The 17,219-nt window shown below is 39.9% G+C and overlaps 1 long non-coding RNA gene across 1 annotated transcript; it reads left to right on the top strand.

Moving 5' to 3' along the window:
• The first annotated feature begins 240 nt into the window (after positions 1 to 240).
• LOC130919373 (uncharacterized) lies at positions 241 to 5,946 on the top strand. The gene is made up of 3 exons (XR_009063951.1): positions 241 to 329; positions 4,913 to 5,029; positions 5,135 to 5,946. It is a non-coding gene; the product is annotated as an uncharacterized LOC130919373 (long non-coding RNA).
• Positions 5,947 to 17,219: the final 11,273 nt, after the last annotated feature.

Here is a 17,219-nt window from a genome sequence, read left to right as displayed (position 1 = left end):
TTTCATGACGATGACGCACCGAAGCGTGTCTTGGGAGACTAAAACATAACGAGATGGATGCCAGTTGTTGTCTGACGACACGAGAACGATATGAAAATTTGCCATAGTTTCCGTCATCAATTCATAATGTGTGATATTTTCATATTGTATGTGTTGTTAGAACGCATTTAGCAGTCTTTGGTCGTGTCACTTATGTTATGTGCTGCGTGCCCCCCCCCCACAACTCCCTCGCTCCACACACATTCACACACACACACACATGAATACTCACCAGAGTAAGCCTGTGCCCATTCCATGCTCATTTTGTGAAACGTGTCAGGTGCTGCTTGGTAAGTTTTGCTTACTTATCTTGGCTAGATATGCCATGTTGCTTTAGCCTTTAAAGGTCTGTGCTGAGATCATCTCACACAAAACTAACCAGCGTTAGCATATTGTTCGCGTTAGCATAGCATTCGCGTAAGCATTAGCATTTAGCACGGTGACTCGGTGTCTTCTTAAACTCTTGGAAAACATTTTACATAAAGTTCGTGGCATCCAGGTGAGTTTAATTAATTGCAAATAATGTACTGTTTCCTTGCTAAGAGTATTATCATCATGAAAATGTTTATATCCTCTTAGTCTGTACAATTATATGCTCGTCTGTCATGTTCATTCAAAATTGTTGGAAACCTTTAATGCAAGGGCGTAGGTTTGTATAGGGACGGTAGGGACAAAACACTACCAATTTTTCAGGAGGTTTAGATTATCCCCACCAACTTTTAAGCAAACTTATTTGCGTTATATATTGATTTTAGTTATATAGGTCATTTAGATTTTCTTCCTATATGTTGTAAGGATAGAATTGATCCTACCATTATTAAGTGAATTACAGTACTTTCATTATGTTCAGACTTACACTGACCCCTTTTCAAATGCTGAATGTGCCAGTCCATTTTTTTTCACTCAAACACACGTTTGATTGGCTGATGATTTGACCCCCCCCACACCACACACACACTTATTCACCGCCCGACAGAAATACAACATGCCGCCTCCCCCGCCCCCTTCGAAGACGAGTAATATTAGAAGTTTTTTTCCGCCAGCAGCAGCCACTGTAAGTAATGTAAAAAGACGTCAATGCTGTGGAGGTGGGGAACACACCACTAATTTTGCTACTGCTACAGTGCTTCAAGTCAATTTTACTCACTTAGATTTCTTGAAATAAAAGCTAGCTGAAAATAAGCTTAACAGATTTATTTTGAGCAAAAAATTTGTATATTTAATCTTAAAAAAAAAACTTGTTTGTCAGAAATGTTCTTAATTCAAGAATATTGTTCAAAACATTATTTGAAAGCAATGTGACCAACCTTTAGATGTATGGGCTCAATATGAACAAATAATCTGACACATTAATCTGTTAACTAGCCTTTAACACACAAAACAAGATGGAGAAAGTTATTTGACTGGATTCAACAAAAATGATCACATTAAGACGATATAAATTTGAGGTGTGAAAGTTAGTCCAGGTCAATACAGATTTATTTTGCATTAATCATTTAGCCTGTCAATTAATTAGGTTCATATTGGTGAGAAATGTAGCTCCGTTCACCCAATATGTTTGGTCTTATTAATGTCCCGTCCCCAGCAAAAAGTGTACATGTAAGTATGCTGTTACTGTGTATCGTCCCTACCAATATTAAGACCAAGCCTACGCCCTTGCTTTTATGTATTTATTTATTCATGGACTAAAACTTTTGAAGTCTATAGACGAAAACATTTTGAGAATTGTCGACTAAAACTAGTCGAAATTTGTCAGAATTTTTGTTGACTAAATCTAGGACAAAGACGAACACCTTTTGGAATGACTAAAATATGACTGAGACTAATAAGTATTTTCGTCCAAAAGACTAAGATGAAAATTAAAAATGGCTGCTCAAAAGAACAACACTTTTGTGAGGGTAGTTGGAAAAAGTGACATTTATCCAATTAATCGTTTAATTAATCGTCCAATTAATCGATTATGAAAATAATCGTAAGTTGCAGCCCTGGTCACATGCATACAGAGTGCGTTCACACTGTCAGTTATCGATTGGATTTCTGATTTATATTCACATACAAATGGATCCCTGGTCAGATCAGAATTGGACTGTTCACACTGCATGAAAAAAATCAGATACAAGAAATCAGAATTGATCTGCATTGTGAATATAGCTTCCCCGATGAACCCCTGTTTGGGTCCATCTGTGTTGATGTGCCTGCTTATAACTGACGTCACAAAATGGCTGTGTTTGTATGTGGTATAATTTTTTTTTAAACATTATTTACTCCATTATCAGATGTATACAGGATTCAGCATTTGCATAGCAATAGTTAAAAATTTTGAGTAACCATCTTCACATGTAGATCTTTTATACTGTGCAGGAATGTCATCCGAATGAGAAACATTTTCTTTCGCACAACATTCTTTACGTCAGAAGACTAACCATTGTCTAAAGAACAAAAATTAAAAGGTCGTTTTCCAACAAAACTGCTGGCAAACTTGATTGAGGCTTTGGACTCTGAACATAAGGTAACCTTAGCCTACATCTGTCACAGCGAGACTCATTGTGCATGGGTGGGCCTTTTGTTTAGTGATGAGGTTATTAGGGGATGAGCTAAGCTGTGAACTGAATTAGTGCTGTCTTTTAAGCTGCTGCACATCAGCCATCGTGCACTGTGGGTCATTTTCACCTTTGACAGCTCATATTTGAAGACAAAATAGAAATGAGATCATTCATGCTGTACACACCAAGAGGATTTTACGGCAAAGCTTCTTGTATTGTGGTTAACAAAGATGAAGTTAGCCATACTCAGGTGGCCAGGACATGTGAGTTTAATGTCTACATAATATATCAGGAATGTTCTCGAATCCCGATCCAATCATGTAATCGGAATTCGGGCCCAATCACGTCATTTCAAGAATATCGGAATCGTGTGAAAAAGATGAAAACGAAATGAAAATAAAAACGTAATCTATTTATGAATCTTTAAGCATTATTTTATTGGCAGCAACTAATTGCGATAGACATTTTGACCTCCAGTCGAATTGGATTGGACATCTATTGCTGTCAATGGCTGTGAAATATGATTGTTCAAGGCCAGCATTGTCAGTTCAAATAAATTTGAAGTCTCTCGCTGTCAGTCGCAGCGAATGAGTCAAGTCCTACAAGTAACCAAATAATCCAGAAGTGTAACTATTAGGGATGACCTCGATCCGATTACGTGATTGGAAATCAGGCAGAAGCAGGTCATTTTTAAAAAGATCAGAATCAGGTGTAAAAAGATCTGTTTTTAAGATTTTTTTAAATGGCTACAATAATAATAACAATACAACAGTACCGTAATTTTTGCACTATAAGACTATAAGCCCCCACCCACCAAATTTGACACGAAAACGACATTTGTTCATAGATAAGCCGCACTGGACTATAAGCAGCAGCTATAATCACTATAATATGAGATATTTACACCAAAAAATATTAACCGGTACACTTTATTTGACAACAGCATCATATGGCTGTCATAGAACCAAATGAACCAGGGTGGAGTTTTGAACCAATTGCCTGCAAAGCCTCAATGCTTCAAGAAGCTTCATTTGGCCATCACTGCTCCCTTGGGGTAGGTAGTCAACCTCTGCTGTCAACACAGTTGTTGTCCAGCATGCCTCCTAGCATGCATTGCAGCGGTACAGATGTAAATAACAATCAATATTGATGTTTCTGTGCTAATTATTTCTTTAGTTACTGTTCCAGTTGTTTCATTCATTACTAGTTATGATATTTGAGAACACTTTATTTGAGAATGGCGCCATAAGACTGTCAATAGAAAATCATAATTATGACATGACACGGTCATGAGCATTAATGAGTGCTTATACTAACTGATGTCATTTAGTGTTATCCGGCAAATTATCTCACTTTTGAATGGACATAAAAGAGCCGAGCTGGACATAAATGACTTTAGTGACATAATTTGCCAGATGACACTTAATAACATCTGTCATAAGCATTCAGTAATGCCCAAGATAGTGTCATGCCATAATTATGACGGTCTTAAAACGCTGCCGTCAAATAAAGTGTTACCTATTAACCCAAATAAATCAACAAATAAGCCGCATTGGACCAAAATGAAGGAAAAAAGTAGCGACTTATAGTCCGAAAATTACGGTAATACTAATGTAAATTCTTTAAATAAATTGCCGAGGTATCAGAGCAGTACTCAGTATTAGCGGATCTTTAAAATCAGGTGACTTGAACTTGAATTGGGGTGCAAAAATATGTCATCAGGACAACTCTATAATATACTGTACATTTTTACCCTATGTGACACAATAACTGGCACTGTTGATGAAGGAGAGCTCTTTAGAAGCCAAAATACGTAAAGCAAAATTATCCAGTTTTTTTGTTGTTTGGCTTTTTCCAAAACCAGTTACAACCAAAGTCACAAACCTGAAGCTCCAACCTCTGATTTCAAGGTTTAAATTTTGGTTTAAAAAGTATAATATCTTGGTTTTAAAGACTGACCCATTTAACATTCACAATTGTCAGCTCTAACTGTTTTCCAACCAGATTAGGGAGGGAAAATGACCCTTTATACAGCCACACCACAGGATAATCATCCAAGATAATCTTACAACGACATCCGAGAATTGCACCTTTCATGACTTTCATTGCAAAAGGCTTCATTTGACTCAAATGTCTATATGCTGTTCTCAAGAATTGAGACTATTGACCTGTGGGTCATGTTGTTGTCAAGATTTGTTACTGTAGGTAAGATTACATGTAATCTCAGTAAAGATGAACCCTGCAGCAGTAAAGATGAACCCTGCAGGGTTCATCTTTACTGCTGCAGGCGTGTCTCCAGCAATAATCACATTAATTCATTCACTGTATAGGCACTTACCAGTAAATGATGACTGCCATCCCTCCTCGTTAAAATGGATTGGACGTCTATTGGCATGAACAGGACTGAAACATGATCATTCAGCAGCCCTCCCAGTTAAACTTTTGTGGTTTGTAAATGAGTTATAGCAGAAAAATATGTCACTTTGCATTCATTCGCTAGTGAAGCGAAATGAAGTACTATGTAAGAGTGGCTTGTGCTCTTTGAACTGCAGGTCAGGAATGTGGCTGCTCTCAGCATGAAGTTGACTTCTGCGGTTTCGCCGCATTCTTCACGCAGTCAGGAGTTCACAAAACAGTAGCAGGTCACCACTTACCTGAGTGCTACACAACCTGGACACTCAAAAAAGTGAGTATCCAGACAAATATTTTTTTAACTTCAACATCTTGCTTGCATGATTCTCCAAATAAGAGGCGAAAGGTGCTTGCCTCAAAATTAAACACTATGAAATCGAAATGTTCACATGAAAATATACATTTTTGTTCAATTAAAGTCCACAAGTCCATATGGTAACACATGTTAAAGACAGGCCAAGTGAAATGAGCATAAGTGTTATGATATTACAAGACTACAGTACATGTGTGCATCAACACAGACATGTATTCTCTTTGGTCTGTGGGAAGAACATGTATTAAAATGGAAAATGTGGTACAGTGATCCCTCGCTACTTCGCGGTTCAAACTGTGCTTCCTCAGTCCATCGCAGATTTTTTTTTTTTTTTAATTAATAAATAAAAAAAGTAAAAGGCAGTATTTTAAAGATCTGTCCAGATTACGTAGTCTCTCACTCTTGCTCCTGTCGCTTTTCTTCGTCAGGCAGTGCACTGGAGTTGCTTATTAAAGTTAACGATGATTGCCAGACGTCAAGGTTTGATCTTACCAGAAACGCATGGAAGCCGACACTTCTGCACGCTGCATGCGTCAATCATTGTTTAACTTGCTAAACAGTTGCTGTGGCAACTTATTGTGTGTAAGTGAGCCGCTTGATTAGATTTGAGTGGACCCCCTCAATGAAGCATTGGTAACACTTTATAATAACTGTCCGTTTTACTATACAATAGATCATTAGTAAACTGTTGATAAATGATATATTGTTGATTTGTGAAGTATTTGTTAACAGTTTGTTAAGCATTTACAGGGTGTTCTTAACCTGAAACACAGTCTATGTAGAAACGTTTCAAGTTTTTGTGTGTAACGTTTGGCATTTCTATCTTTTCAGGTTAAGAAATGCCATTCACTTCAAAAGAAAAGGCATTTTGATAAGGCATTTTGCAGGCAGCGCTCATGTTGCACATTTATGAAAATCTGCCATAGAACCAACAAATATTTGCACTTTTCTTTATATATTTAACCAATAAAATTTATGACCTTCAACATAAAGTGTATATAGTTTTATTAAGATCCGTCAACTATTATGGGCATTTAGACTGGGGTCAACCATATTGGAACACCCTGTAAATGCTTAACAAACTGTTAACAAATACTTAACAAATCAACAATAAATCATTTATCAACAGTTTACTAATGATCTATTACTAGTACTAATACTAGTACTAATAACTAGTAAAACGGATGGTTATTTTAAAGTGTTACCGAAGCGGTAAATACCGAAGCATTTAATAAAGACAACCATTTTTGTACTTTATTCTATTTTAAAAATAATTCGGTGGGACAGTAAATTTGAAGTGCTTAAAAACCATTTCTTAAAAAAAATATACATACATTTTTTTTTCTTTTTGTGTCTTTTATGTATCTCTTTCCAATGCTAAATCTAAATGAATACATTGAACATACACAAACATGAAAAAAAAAAATGAGGGATGACTGTATTGTGTTGTAAAATTTTGTATTTTTGCTCTAATTCCGTTCCATAGAACTCCCCACCCATGTGGCAGAGGTTATATTCAGGAATCCTTAACATAGAAATATGCTACATTTGAACACCTTTGACATGCTTTTATAGTATTTACTAGGCCTGTTACGATGAAAAAAAAAAACTTGAGGATGATACATTTTGACAGAAACTATGACGATAAACGATAGTAGTTTTTTCTTTTCCTGCTGACATAATATTAGAACATATAAAGGTAATATCACAGAAACACTTGAAGGTCATGAAAAATGAGATTAAGCGATTTGTAGAGCCATCTAACGTATATTGAATAGTCTGTGTATTTTGTGTATTGGACACAGTCACTTGTAGTCACTCGGACCAGATCGGTGCCAAAATATACAGTATCGTGCACCATTTTTGTATGTACTGTATGTGCATGAGGATTCAGCAGGGAGCTAGTTTGCTTAAAAGAAAACAAGGCAGCCCAAATGAATGTTGATTACATTTTTTCGCAGCCTGAAAACTAAATTGTTGGTCATTTTATATATATCGAAGGATAAGTCAATCCCGTAAAATTATTTTTGGTCATTTTATATATCATATGATAAGTTGATATTGTAATCATCATGACATTTACTCTTGGGCGTAGATTTGTTCTCAACATTGGTAGGGACGATATTACCGTAATGCACAGAATGCAAACAATGACCCAAATATGGGAATGCTAGCTTGACTTCGTTGTTCCTTGTGGAGGCTAGCCTGACTGCATTAGTTTTGAAGGTTAGCAAGCTTAATTTTATGCTAACTCTGATGCAAGTCAAACTTTCAGTAGCAAAATTTGTGGTGTTTCCCCCACTCCTACAACATTGACGTCTTTTTACAAGACTTACAGTGGCTGCTGCCGGTCGAAAAATAACTTCTAATATCTCTGCTCTCTGAAGGGGGCGGAGGAGGCAACATGTTGTCGACATGAATCTGTTGGGGCTGTGTGAGTATGTGTGTGTGTCTTTGTGGCGGGACGGGGGGCTTCATCAGCCAACCAAACGTTCGTCTGATGGGGCTGGGGGAATGGATCGGCACATTCAGTATTCAGTATATAAAAAAAGGGGGATGAGCTGGAATACTTACTGTTTCCATTCATTTTCTTTGGTCCAATTGAAAGTGTCAAACAAAAATAGGATGCCTCAATCACGCAACAGTGGAATTACCCTATGAAGGGAGCCAGAACACACTATGTATTGTCAAATGAAAAACTCCCAGAAATATTTTTAGCTATCATGGGATCACAAACTTTGAACTCCTTAATGAAAGGGAATTACCGTACTTCGCTGGAGGCACACAACTATGAATGAATGAAAATGCATCAAAAATGCTTAGAAATCTGTAGAATACTTTATCCAGGGCACACAAACAAACAAAAATCAGCTCAGCCTGCAAAAACTTTTTAATATCTGTTCGGTGAAGTGTCCATGTGCCACATATACATACAACTCTCCTAATGAGTTGTAATGGTTAATTGTCTTTTAGTCTTTGTCCTTTGTGTATAGCAAGTTTGACATAATATTTTATCCGTGTGGTAGTTTGCCGAATGCATATATTGCACCATATTTAGACACTTTTTAACACTTTTTTTGGGGGGGGTAGGCGGCATTATTTCCATGACTCTTTGGCCATTTTTTTTTAAGTGTAAGCCCCCCACACACACACACTAGAACAGTTGTTATACTATCTCCATTGCTGATTTCAATGATTATTAGTAGTAGTAGTTTTTGCTTTATTTTTATTTTTGTTTTATTTTTATTTATTTATTTTTATTCTGTGATTAAATGCGATCTTTTGTCTTGGTTTTTACGTTGCGTTGATTTAAATGTGATTTTTATGGTCTTCATGTGATGTAAAGCACTTTGAATTGCCTTGTGTTGAATTGTGCTATATAAATAAATTTGCCTTGCCTTGCCTTGCCTAAACTGTACAGGTTTAACCAGTCAAAGCCCTACGGGTAGTCGGAACTGCACCATGCCATGCTGTGGCCACTTCTATTATCTTGACATGAGAACACAAAAGCCCTTTTGATGATGAAGTGTCTGAAAACATTTGCACATGCTTGCTTTCTTTGCGTGTGCGTGCACGTGTACAGGGAGCAAGGTTAAGAGAGCAGAGGTCAACATGTGGCAATGAAGCAGTGCAGCAGGAAGCGCTTGTTCTTTGGTTTGGAATGGAGTTGGGGCGTACAGCATGTGATGATCTCAACTCACATATAACTGTGCGACATCGTTATTATATTAAAAGTGCATGGGTAGTTTTGTAGTATTAAAACATGGACTGAAGTGGTTGGCATTGAGCAATTTTTTTATTTAAAAATTCAATAATGTTGATCTGGGAGTCCGTTTGATGATGCTTTCACTCCGAAAAGCAATTTTACATGTACTATATTATAGTCCAAGCACATGACTCCCTGTTCCTTGCTCATTATTAGACTCAGGTGCCCTTTGCCCCAAAGAGCAAGCGCTCTCTCTCGCCGTCTCTCTCTCTCTCTCTCTCTCTCTCTCTCTCTCTCTCTCTCTCTCTCTCTCTCTCTCTCTCTCTCTCTCTCTCTCTCTCTCTTCTGTTTTCCATCATGCTGTTTTGCCCCCTCGTAACACCCTCCATACAGAGGCCTTTGACCTGGCGCGAATGACGGAGCAATTGAGAATAAACAGGGCAAAGGAACCTGCCAAAGAAAAACATCTGCTTGGGTGAACACTGAGCAACACACGGCGTCCAATCAATAGTGCGCCTGCTCCACGCCCAGAACCTTCTGCAAGTGGTGGGAAAGTTCCCGTTTGCTGTGTGTCCTTGTCATTCAAATCAGCTGCCTCAAGACCACTGTCAACAAGGTTATCAAGTCATTGTCGAGGATTGGCGAAATTTTGTGTCTTTTGTGGAGATTAAATGACTTTGGTTTTCTTGTCTCTGCTATCCACTGTCTTTATTGTCATGCACATTTCATGAACATTGACACACAAAAAAGATGATCAGGTTTGTTCGTCATAGAAGTTTAAAAAAAATTTTTTTTTAATCATTACTATTCTTCTATTTTTCCATCTTTTGAGTCAATGGGTGAGCTGGAAGTCAGCTCAGTGGAATTTAAGTTAGAGGGAACCAATCGCAAGTTGCAAACAAACATTGACACGTAAATGCACACCGCTGGCCAATGGGCCTGTCACAAAACCACACCCCCAAATCACAAAAGTCATTCACCTAGCTGTAGAGTTGCATAAATTAGTAAATGGTCGTGACTTAAAATATACTATTTTTTCTAACTTTAAAATAGCAAAAAATCCGATGGTTTAATGTTGTGCGTGGACAGTGTTGTCACAGATTACTTGAAAAAGTAATTTAATTACTGATTACTGATTACGCCTCAAAAAAGTAATCTAGTTACTTTACTGATTACTTCATTATCAAAGTAACTAAGTTACTTTAAAAGTAATCTATCAGTTACTTTTTACCCATTTTTCTCCCATTGCCGCCAAAACATAAGAATGACAACAGAAAAATGTCATCACATTTAATTGACTTTCCAATGATCGAATTTAAAGGGGAATATCAGAATTTCGCGCTAGCTTAGCCACTCCGGAGCCCTGAAACTAACAAATATCTGACAAACTGCTAGGAATTTGTTGAAATCAACTCCACCGACCAATTAAACCCTGCTAACTCTAAGATTAGGCTTAATGTCAAAACTTCTGAATTTCGGGTTATGGTTAACAGCATATCAGTGCCAATGTAAAACAATGCAAACTGACGGGACAATAATCAACAACACACAAGTGGATTGTACAGTGAAATAAACACAAAGGTGGTGGTGAGCGCGGATGCGCGTGCATCCGTGCACATTAACAACCTGGAAGTACTCCTCTCAACACACACGCGGTCAATTTGGCCACAAAACGTGGCGGCAACTAAGCACTTTACACTCAATCGGACTTACAACACATCCCACAGATGCTAAACGAACACATCACCTCACGGCATAAATGTGCAACACGCATATGATGTAAACAAAGCTCGCCAACTTGGAGCGATGACTGCCCTTCGTTGCTACGGCAAAGCTACGAAACGGCCGCGCATGTAGGGGGGTCCAACCTTTTGCTGATACCCTCCAGAATGAAGGAAAAATACTCATCTTCATTTATGGATATCCACAGATCAACATTCCCTCGCAACGCCTCAACACTTGGCAAGTTGGCGTGAATGTCCACCCGCCTCAGTACCACAACACGTGACGCGAGACCAAAACAGGAAATAGCTAAAAGGTTGTCATGGAAAGACGTACCGGGAACCTTTTATTTTCGCATTTTCTATTCAAAATGCTCTTCGTACATGACTACAATATTCTTCATTCTACATACGTTATGAGGCAATGAAAAAATAGTAACGCAGAGACACTAAGGAAACTTACTTTAATCAGATTACTGGTGTAGAAAAATGAACGCTTTAGATTACTCGTTACTGAAAAAAGTAATCACATTACAGTAACGCGTTACTGACAACACTGTGCGTGGAGTACCTGTAATTCCAACACCAGGTACCCTGAAGGATTGGAGGGAGGAATTTTTTTGTGCCTTTTTCAAAGCTTAAAGGAGGGCTTACCTGTCATGTACGAGACGGAGGAACCAGTTACATATCACAGACACAGGATTTTATTGATGTTGACAGGCAAATAAAAAAATCCGGTCAAGCGGTAATGGCTAGTTGGCATGCAAACGTATTCTGAACCGCTGACGACCTAACACTGAATTCTGTGTGTTCGTGCCTTATATACTGTTCTCAGTTGTTCTTTGTGACATACTAAAGAGTACACAGTCCTTGTGATGAAAGCTTTTGACGCATGAGTGTGATGCAATATGCTGGTACATTGGTACAGTACCCCCCTCTCAAGGGACGGCTCCAGAAGTCCCAAGAATTGAACCCACCAAGGGCTACTAATCCACCGACCCGTCAGAGTCCATGGCCACATCCACTGAGGGCATCGGCTTAAACTCCTCATCGCCAATGGAGGAATCAACTACCGATGGCACAGGGTCGGGTTCAGAATCAGAGTCAGATGCAGGCATGGGCTGAGATCAAGCCGCTCTAGGACGACCCCATTGCACGGACAGTTGGTCTCAATGGAGGCGGTGGAAGTCTGATATGAGGGTCCAATCTACAATCCGCCCAGCTGGGACCCCATCTCCTCAGGACCATATCCTTTCCAGTCCACCAAATATTGGAAGCCCCTGCCCCGGAGGCGTGACTTGAGCAGGCGGTGAACTGTGAAGACAGGACCCCCGTCCAACAGGCGTGGAGGGGGAGGTGGTGCTGCATTCGGGACCAGGGGGCTTTCATGGACTGGCTTTAGTTTGGAGAGATGGAAGGTTGGGTGAACCTTCATAGACCTGGGTATTTTGAGTCGGAGAGCTGATGGGCTGATGATCTTCTCGATGGGAAACGGACCAATGAACCTGGGTGCTAGTTTACGTGATTCCAGCTGGAGTGGCATGTCCCGGGAAGAAAGCCATAACTTCTGGCCCACTGCAGTCCGTCGTCGGTTGCCTCTGATGGCATAACCAGAAACAGACTTTAAAAGAGCGGTACGGGCTTAAGACCAGATTCGATGACATCTCCATACGGTGGCTTCGGCGGAAGGGCAGGAAGCGTCTCCCTCATTGCTGGCGAACAGGGGCGGTTGATAGCCGAAGACTGTGTGAAAGGGAGACAGGCCGGTGGCAGAGCTTGGAAGGGAGTTTTGAGCGTATTACCCCCACAGCAGATGTTGCGCCCAAAAATGGGGGTTGCGTGAAGCCATGCATCAGAGGGATGTCTCAAGCTCTTGGTTGAGCCTTTCCGACTGGCCGTTAGACTGGGGGTGATAGCCTGACGTGAGGCTCGCTGTAGCCCCCAGGAGGCGGCAGAACTCCTTCCAGAAGGAGGATGCAAACTGGGACCCCGGTCAGATACGACATCCCTTGGTAGTCCGTGAATTCGGAAGACCTGCTCCATAACCACCTGTGCCATCTTCTTAGCAGTGGGCAATCTTGGTAGCGGGATGAAGTGGGCCATCTTGCTGAACCTGTCCACAACCATGAGGATGACAGTGTTTCCTTCGGAAGGAGGGAGTCCGGTGACAAAGTCCATTGATATATGGGACCAGGGACGTTTGGGGACTGGCAGGGGTTGGAGCAAGCTGACTGGGGAACAGCTGGTGGTCTTATTCTGGCTACAGATGGGGCAGGCCTTCACGAAGTCTCGGACATCTTTTCTCAACGATGGGCATCAGAATTGCTGGGAGAGCAGGTGGATGGTACATGTGACACCAGGGTGACAAGCCAGGTGGGAGTTGTGGCCCCACTGGATCACCTGGGACCTCAGATTATCAGGAACAAAGAGGCGATCAGTGGGGCAGGCGCTGGGGCCAGGCTGATCCCGCAAATGGAAACGTGTGAAGAATAGGGACCACCGGGCCTGCTTACATATTCATGGTTCTTGTGGTCGGTCCACACCAGAAACGGAACGGTTGATCCCTCAAGCCAATGTCGCCATTCTTCCAGAGGGAGTTTCACAGCCAGCAGCTCATGATTCTCAATGTCATAATTCTGCTCTACCGGGGACAGTCGGCGAGAGTAGAAGGCGCACAGATGTAACTTGCCGCCCGATGCTGCGCGCTGTGAAAGCACTGCCCCGACCCACACGCCGGACACATCCACCTGTACCACAGGTTTAACCAGTCAGAGTTAAGGCAACAGTGGTGCCAGTAGTGATCGGGACACTAGGGGCAGTAACCTCCAAGCTGGGTGCATGGCTCCAACAGATACCAGGAACAACGACCGACATCTCCGTTCAGAAGAGCGCAATCCTAGAGACAGCTAAGATCCTGCGCAGGACCCTCAAGCTCCCAGGCCTCTGGTAGAGGACCCGAGCTTGAGAGGAGAGACCATACCGCCCGGGTGGGCGAGACAAGGATATGGGCGAGACAAGTATATATATATATATATATATATATATATATATGTGTGTGTGTGTGTGTGTGTATATATGTATATATATATATGTATGTATATATATATATATATATATATATATATATATATATATATATATATATATATATATATATATACTAGATAGCTTGTCGTAAAAACATACACTTAACTATTAACTTTAGTTTGCTAACATTTGACTGCCTACTTGTTTGCCAGCCTGCCACTGCACAAATAGAATAAAATATAACTAATCTAAGCTGTCAAGGCACAAGCACTGAAAGCCCAAAATAAACACAACAAACTTTCTATTTAAAAAAAAAAAAAAAAAAAAAAAAGGAAGATGTACTCACATTTGGTCACAGAGGCACACGAAGGTAAGTCTCCTTAGACACCTTGCATTTGGCTGCAGTTAACTCAAATGCATGCAGCTCTCTCAATGTTGAGCATTTATTTACGTCATATTCATGTTGCACATGTATGTATACGATGTAAGTTGTTTATTTAGCACCTCTTAATAATATTGAGAATCCAACTGAATGTAAAAGACTGCTTATATATCGGCACAAAAGCTGCGGGAGAAAAATCTGACAGTACACATGACATTACGTCACTTAGGCTAGGTTCATACTGCAGGTCTTAATGAGCGAATCTCATTTTGTTTGTGTTTTTCCAACTCAAGTGAAGCATTAACTTGACGGTATGAATGGGACAAGTCGCATAGAAGCGGACCATTTCAAATCCAATCTGGGTCAATTTCGTATGCGGTTTAAATCCAATCTGGGCCACATTTTTCCAGAATGTCGTGGCGGTCTGAACTGTCAAGTCTTCCAATTCGGAATTCATGCAGCAATTACGTCATCAAAGAGCAAGAGAGACAGGTAGCTACGGTAGTGGTGTAGCTGTGCGTTAGCACTTAGCTTGCCTTGAAAACGGCTTTTCGGTTTGACAGCAGTCATAAAAAATAAAATGGGTTGAGGATAAGCCTGAGAATGCTTGGTTTTCTCTCTGCTCCATATAAGCAATATTTCGAGATTGCTTACACGGCAGACTGTCCGTATGTGTGTGTGTCATGCACAGACAGTGCGTGCATGCTATCGATCCATATAAACTCTGAATATAAGACTAAACGGGGATTTTTTATGTCTGTTATTTGTGTCCCCATTTTGGAAATCAAATATGATCACCTTTGATTGATGTAGAGCAAGCATGTGTGGTCATTTGTTTTGACGCTCCTGCGCATATGGGTCAGTATCCTCAATGCATCTCGGACTGCAAATTAATGTGCATGCGTGATACTTGAACAGGCTCAATGGACAAAGGCAGTCAGAACGGGCACGCCAAAAGACAGATATGTCAAAAATTCGGATTTGTGCATTAAGACCTGCGGTATGAACCTAGCCTAAGTAGATAACGTTATAGGTAGATATTGTACATAGATATAGAGCCTGTGGAGTTTCTCTTTTTTAAGTTGTGAGTGGTAGCATTTCACCTCGATTATAATAATGGTCTGCTCTCTGTAAAGTTTAACACCATGGACATACCACTGCACTCCGTACTGCAACCCTGTCTGTCTGCTGCTACACAAAAAAAAAAAAAAAAAAACAGGTCTATTGCCAGCTGTGGTAGTGCAAATTCAGAAATTTGAACTCCCGCCATCATCCATAAATCGTTCGTTCACTCAATCACTGTCATTGAGAGAATTTGACGGAGCCTTGGGTTGATCGAGTTATACAAGGAGCTGGGGCTTTGCCCATTAGAGGCCCCATTGAACCTAATCCATCTCTTATTACCAACACTATCATGTTGTAGATATAACAATTGGAATATACTGTAAAAAAACACAACAATCAAATACTCATGTGTTATGTCATATTCTTTTTGCACACACACGCATGGTTGCAAAGCGCATCATATACTGTAAATACTAGTGTTGAACCGATACAAGTATCAGCACTAAAATTACGTCATCATTATCGGCCAATACTAAGAAATAATGTGCCTATGCCATGAAGCTTGTAGCTACTTATGCATTCTGAGTACTCTTCAGTGGCTCAGAAGTGGCAAATGTCATAACACATTGCACATCAGTTGAAGTATTTGTGCATAAAGTACTCTGGTAAAAGTAGAAGTGATGATTCAACATCTGCGGTTTACTAAAAGTAAAATAGCACATCTTCTGAAACGTAAAAAGAACAGCAATTCTCTTTGCAAAAAGTACAGGTGATATAGGTAATACCTAAAATAAAATTGAATATCGTGAATGTCAAATAGAATGATAGGTGCGATAAGTGAAAAAGCGCAAAGTAGCACCCCCTCGCCCCCCCCAAAATATAATTTTGATAATGTTTTTTCGGCACTTCATACATCTTACTGTCCCAATGAATTATTTTTAAACAGGAATAAAGCAGAAAATGCTTGGCTTTATTAAATGCTTCAATGAGTGAGTCCACTCAAATCCAAAGCTGCTCACTTACACACAACGAGTTTCCACAGCAATTGTTCAACAAGTTGAACGATGATTGACGCTTGCGGCGCTTTGAAGCTCACTTCTCTGGCAACATCAGACATCCACGTCTGTCAATCATTGTTAACTTTAATAAGCACTCACTGCCTGACCAACAATAAGCAGGGAGAGGGAGGGAAGGAGAGTGAGACTACGCAATCGGCTCGGGACAGCTCATCTGTTTTTTTGTTTTTTTAATAGAGAAAAAAATCTGCAATGGACTGAGGGTGCAAAGTTTGAAGCGCGAAGCAGCAAGGGATCACTATATTCTAATAGTTTTGTGTCCTGTAAATTCATATAGTATAAGTGACAGATCACGAAAAACAAGAAATCAGTGGCCAAATTTACATACAGTACAAATACATGTATGTCAAAACAGCCTTTCCCTAAAAATTAAAAAAAAAAAAAAAAGATAATATATTAGAACTCATGGTGTCACACCCAAATAAGATGGATAACTGAAAACACCTACATGGATTTTAACCTTGAGGAGATGTTTAAAAAAATGTCCATTACTATTATCATAGATTATGCTATAAAAATGGGACTAATCTATAGATTTTTTTTATCTGAGGAGGATAACGTCCAACCAGTTATTATTTAATGTTTAACCCTTGAGTCCAAAATGATTACAGCTGTCAATATGTTCTCAGAGTATAATCCAGTTGGGCGAATATTACCATGTAAGGGCTTTTCAGACTGGGCATTAACATAACACTCAGTGCAGCCACAACATTTTCGTCAAGCTTCTGACCTCTCGCTTTTGTAAATCTTTGCCCAATCTGCTCTGTTAGTGTGCCCTAGACATTAGTGTGAGGTCAAATAAGGGTTCTTAAGGCTATCAACCTAATCTGCTCAGTGAAGATGACTCAAATGCCCTAACACGATTAGGAGAAAGCCCCGCCCCCTTACAATCTTTCTTCTGTAAACACCTTAGTACAGTAATCTAACAACCACAA

The sequence above is a fragment of the Corythoichthys intestinalis genome, chromosome 7 (assembly GCF_030265065.1).
Source record: "Corythoichthys intestinalis isolate RoL2023-P3 chromosome 7, ASM3026506v1, whole genome shotgun sequence".
Lineage (NCBI taxonomy): Eukaryota > Metazoa > Chordata > Actinopteri > Syngnathiformes > Syngnathidae > Corythoichthys > Corythoichthys intestinalis.
Note: the sequence above shows the minus strand (reverse complement) of the source record. Positions and strands in the feature narration are given on the sequence as shown.